A 6,204-nucleotide genomic window follows, 5' to 3' on the forward strand; every position below is an offset into this window, starting at 1 on the left:
ATTCATGAACTACCTCTATGACATTTCCTTCAAGGGTGGACACCACTGGAATAGGCTCCGGGACCTTCTTTGACTTGGAAAACAACATTACTTAGTCTTGTCAGCATTGAGAACTAATTTTAGCTGAATAAGTGAATGCTGGAAAGCAACAAAGGCTTTCTGTAGGGTTTCAATGGCCTGAGCAAGAGATGATCCATAACAGTAAATAACTGTGTCGTCAGCATAAAAATGCAAATTTGTGTCTGAGACATTTTGACCCAAGTCATTGATATATAAAAGGAACAGAAGGGGACCCAAAACTGAGCCCTGTGGCACCCCCTTGTGGACAGGAACAAATTTAGAACAAAGACCTTCAAGTTTAATGCACTGGGTTCTATTTTTCAGATAATTTGAGAACCACGCTAATGCATGTTCTGACAATCCAAGGCTGAGCAGTCTGTTTTTTAAGACTGCATGATCAACAGTGTCAAAAGCTTTTGAAAGGTCAATAAAGAGTGACGCACAGTGCAATTTCTTATCAAGTGCCACAATAATATCATTTATCACTTTCATAGTGGCAGTGTTAGTACTGTGTTTTTTCCTGAAGCCTGACTGAAATTTGGAGACAATATCATTAGAGTACAAAAACTCTTTCAACTGGTCACAAACTAGAGATTCCAGGATTTTGGATAAAACACACAAATTTGATATTGGTCTATAATTAGTCAACACCGATGGATCACCTCCTTTCAATAAAGGCAAAACAAAAGCTGATTTCCAAACCGCTGGAATTTCTTTGGTTTTAATTGAAAAATTAAATAGAATTGAGAGTGGTTCTGCAATAAAATCAGCTGCCATCTTCAAAAAATAAGGTTCCATCAAGTCTGGACCAGGAGGTTTTCTGTGATCCAAAGCCTTTAAAGCTTTATGCACTTCATAAACACTAAAAGGTACAAAGTTAAAACGGTCTCCAGAAAACATAGAGAGTTCTGGGCAAGTATTTGTTAAAAAGGTTTCTGCAGAAGCAAACAAGGAACCCACTGATAGAAAGTGTTCATTAAAACAATTCAAAATTTCAGTTTTATCATTAATTGAGACTGAATCTTTCACAACAGATTTAGGGAAGGTTTGAGTCATTTTATTGGCGGAAAGAGACTTGATTACTTTCCAAAATTTCTGTGGATTATTGAGGTTCTCAGTGGTGACAGACAAAAAGTATTCAGATTTGGCCTTTTTAATAAGAGAAGTACATTTATTCCTAAGCTGTTTGAAAACAGACCAATCAGTGGAAGTATCTGTTTGTCTCGCCTTGTCCCATGCTCTATTGCGCTTGTGTATGTTATCTGCGAGTGTCTGCGAAAACCAAGGATTTTCTCGGCCTTTAATTCTAACTTTCCGTAAGGGGGCATGTTTATTAACAATTCCCATAAAGCTTTCCTTAAAATATGTCCAAGCTAGCTCTACATCTGGTAGTAGTCCGATTTTTTCCCAATTAACTAATGACAAATCATGATGAAAAGCCTGTTCATTAAATTGTTTAAGATTCCTTTTGCACACTATCGTGGCTTACATTTTGGAATTTTAGCATTTCTGCAAACAGCAACAACACAGTGATCACTTAGGTCATTACAGAAGACACCAAGCAAAGAGAATTTATGAGGTACATTTGTTAAGATCAAATCAATTAATGTAGACTTTTCAGGGCATTTAAGATTTGGCCTGGTAGGTAGATTGACTAGCTGGGTAAGATTAATTGAATCGCAGAATTCTTTAAATTCACCAGAAGTTGCATTTAGCCAGTCCCAATTCAAGTCTCCAGCCATTAGTAGTTCGGTATAATTTAGTTTAGCCAAAAGGTGCTTTAATGAAGATAATGCCTCTTTTGAAGCAGATGGGGGCCTGTAACACCCAGCAATGGTTATCGAAAAAGTATTAGCAATATCTACATTTAAGGCCAAAAACTCCATTTGTTTGCATATCGATTGGGACAGAACAATCGATGCATTAAATCTTGATTTGACATAAATAGCTACACCACCTCCTTTTTTTGGCCTATCAGTGCGATATACATTGTACCCATATATGTTAATGTCTTCATTAGTAATAGATTTAGTTAACCAAGTTTCAGAAATTATAACAACATCTGCATCTGTAGATTTAACCCAAATTTTGACCATGTCCATCTTCGGTAGTAGGCTGCGTACATTAAGATGAATATATTTGATACCAGACATTATTTTAAAGTCAGCAGGAGTCTGGGAATGTTGTAGTTCAGGGCCAGGATTTGGTTGCACATTTCCTGACAAAAGTAGAAGCAAGACAATCAACAACCTCTGTTTCGCCTTTGATTTGGGTTCAATGCTTTGATATGTTGAACCCGAGCTGAAACCTCCATTAAATGGGCAGATGAAATAAGTATGTAAGGCCAGAATAGATTGAAGTTTAGGTAAGTCTCTGGGCAAAACATGCATGAAACTAATGTCATAATCCAGCTGAGTTGATAACTGCTCTGATTTTTGCAACATTATAGAGCGTGTTCCTTTTTCAAAATTCTCTTGTTGATAAAAATCATTTTCAGAGGTTCCCCTGCTATGTGTCGATAAGCAATTGCTTATCTGAGGGTCCAAAAAGGCCAAGAGGCAAATTAGAATAGTACATACTGCCATCATCCACAATTTTAGTACTTAACAGAAGTGAACAGTACAGACCTCTGGATGAAGCAAACCAGTTAGCTCCAGGAAAATGGCACCGGACCAGACCAAGCCAGTTAACTCCAAAAGGATAGCGCTGGGCCAGGCCTAAGCCGGTTTACTCCTGGAAGACAATGCAGGGGCAGATTTTAGCCAATTTGCTCCTGTGGGAAGATGCTGGATCGGGCCTAAGCCAATTAGCTCCTGAAGGACGGTGCAGGGCCAGGCCTAAGCCAGTTAGCTCATGGGAGATGGTACAAGGCCGGACCCAAGCCAGTTAGCTCCACAAGGAAGGCACAGGGCCAGGCCTAAGCCAGTTAGCTCATGGGAGATGGTACAAGGCCGGACCTAAGCCAGTTAGCTCCACAAGGAAGGCACAGGGCCAGGCCTAAGCCAGTTAGCTCATGGGAGATGGTACAGGCTGGTCCTTAGCCTGTTAGCTCCACAAGGAAGGCACAGGGCCAGGCCTAAGCCAGTTAGCTCATGGGAGATGGTACAGGCTGGTCCTTAGCCTGTTAGCTCCACAAGGATGGCACAGGGCCAGGCCTAAGCCTAGCCCAATTGACTCCTGGAGGACGGTGCAGGGTCAGACCCTAACCAGTTAGCTCCTGGAAGATGGAATAGGGCCGGGTCTAGGCCAAATAACTCCAGGAGGACGGTGCAGGGCCAGGCTAGGCTTGTTAGCTCCAGGAAGATGCATCCATCAGCTTCCAAAGCATCTACCAACCACACGTTTTTCCAAACAATCCATGCAATATTAACTGTCTGGTTAAAAAATACGTTAATAAAAATTTAGTTAAGAAATACGTTAAGAGATAGAAAAAATCTTTTAAAAACAACTAATTAGATGGACACGTAACAAACAAAGAGCATGCTGCCATCTTGGATTGTGAATATGAATGACTTGTGACATCATTACCTAAGCTTTCAACTGATTTCAAATGATTCTTCACCATCCACTAACATGAAGCAATAATTCAGAGTAAAAAACAACTGAAATATATATAATCAAGGGTTTATTTTTAATCATGAAGGAAAATAAATGCAAGTAAATTTCACTTGACCATATTCCACTAAATGTAATGACTTTGCACTTATGTAACAAATTTGTGGATTTTTTTTATGTAACAAAATCAGTCAAGTCAGCATTTGAGGCAGAAATTTATTTGAGTGTAACTTTTTGGTTTTTGTGCAAAAATATTTTTTTTCTTTACTGCAGAACTTTTGTAAGTTGTGGGAGATACTATCACAGCTTAATAGATTAAAGTTCCTGCTGAATCATTTAGAAATATGATGTACATTTTAGCTGAATATGTGATTTTTTTTTTTTTAAAGCATGCAGAGACATCATTAAATTGTGTCATCGGCAGTTCTGATCTGGAAGCCCTTTCAGCAGGGCAGCATCATTTATCAGAGTTTTCCACGAGCAGCTTAACTTCAACCTTCCAAAGATGCAAAACATTGACAACCATTTTCTACTCTTTACAAGTAAAGTTCAGATCTGTTGGTTGAGATTCTAAAAATGATTTTTGTGATACTATTTATTTCAAAGAGGCTTTTTCGGTGCTCTGATAGCAGTTTAACGTGCTGGCATTATGGCGCATTAGTACACTATGCTAATGTTTCCATAAAAATAACAAAGGCAATCTTTTAACTCAGAAAAAGTCTTACAATAATAAATTATTGTTGTCACATTAATGCTTTTACAAAAGACTACAGTAGAGTCTTGTGTAAAAATTATGAATAGAGGCTCATAATAATAAAAAAAAGTTAATACACAAAATATATAAATGTACACAATTTACATTTAAAATAAAAACAATAGAGAACAGAACCACAATAAATAACGTGAAAAATTTGCACTTTCTTCGTTTCAGCTGACTGTGAAAGTCTTTAATGTGCATGACTCTTATTTGTGCGAATCTCTTTTTTCCTGCCCTCAGTTTTATTATCACTGCAGATCCACCTTAGTTTTTGAGCAGAAGTTAAACGGGTAAAGATCAGACGAGATGACAACAACTTATTATGTTAAACAAGAGCAGAAAATATTCAATTCAATTTTATTTATATAGCACCAGTATCAATAGTCCCAGTATTTGCCTCAAGGTAGTTTGTATTTTAAGGTAAAGACCCACCAATAAGAGAGGTAAAACCCACTTGGTGACAGTGGGAAGAAAAAAACTCCCTTTTGACAGGAAGAAACCTCCGGCATGACCAGACTCAGGGAGGGACAGCCATCACAATGGGCTGGCGGTTAGGGGAGGAAGACAGGAAAAGACAAGAATTACTAGTGACTAAATGCAGAGTGGTGTTTAAACACATGATCCAATGAAGTGTTACCAAAGATATTGTCGTGTAAAAGAAGATGCCAGAGAAGTTCAGCTTAGTCTTTTAATTGCATCAGCTCACTTGGGCACCATGTGGCATTTTAGCAAATTAAATATGGAAAACTACATGCCAGAACTTACTGTTACAGCAATCGCAAAATATCTCCAAACTACTGATAGCTTTAATTTAAAACTGAACTGAATAGATGAGACTTTTACTGTTACTGATAGAAATCTTGCTTTTTGAGTGTGATGTGCTCTCCACATTTCAGACTGGTTCTTCCCTCATGAGAACCGAGGAGACACAAAGATACGAAGCTGCAAGCCAATCCCTGACAATGTTTGAAACTAATTGATTTGACTGTAAACATTAACTGTTTTGGACTTTTGGACTAACACACACAAAAAGAGCTTGAAGTTGGTCCAATCCCAAGATTAAAGACCGCAAAGGTCATACGCTTCCTGACTTGAGACTGACGTGTGCAGACAAAACATCTATGTTAACCTTTATGGCTTTCATTCTTCTACAAATGTGCCGCGTTTGAATTTTGTTACTGCGATGCTGTGATTAAAGGGGATCATTTTTTACATCCACATATATGCAGAAAATTATAGGCAGGAATAAAATCTCATGTAGGGCAACATATATTCAAAACATAGCCCTTTCGAACTCAGCGCCCAGCAGAAGCTTTACGATTGGTTGGTTTGTATAAATTTCTTTTTTTAAATCCAATTCATTCCCTTCTCTTTCTTCTTCCTCCCAAACATAAAATTATTCAGTGTTACCACTCCCAAAAGCAATCAGGAGACGTTGCAGAGAAAGATGTTCTTCGGGGTTGGTTAGCGTGGGAAACCTACTCTCGGTGAAATTGTTTCAGGATCAGTTCCAGGGCTCTAAACCCCTCTCCCCAGAGTATTCTGAGCTTTTACAGTTGGCTCTTAATAATGCACACTGCTACAGCACCAGCAGTGAGCCTGAAGGTGACATTGACTTAAAAGCTCTGGACTGTATAGTAGGGCTGCCACAAACGATTATTTTGATAGTCGACTAGTCACCGATTATTTTTGCGATTAGTCGACTAATCAGATCATGCATCCATTGGACGTAAAACGTACAGATTATTGCAGCAGCATGCATCTGCTCTTATACAACTATCATTAGCTTACAGCTTTAAGTGTTTAAGGTATGTGAAACTAAAAATAAAGAC

This window comes from Haplochromis burtoni, unplaced genomic scaffold (assembly GCF_018398535.1).
Source record: "Haplochromis burtoni strain Fernald_Lab_line unplaced genomic scaffold, NCSU_Asbu1 Contig_922, whole genome shotgun sequence".
NCBI lineage: Eukaryota > Metazoa > Chordata > Actinopteri > Cichliformes > Cichlidae > Haplochromis > Haplochromis burtoni.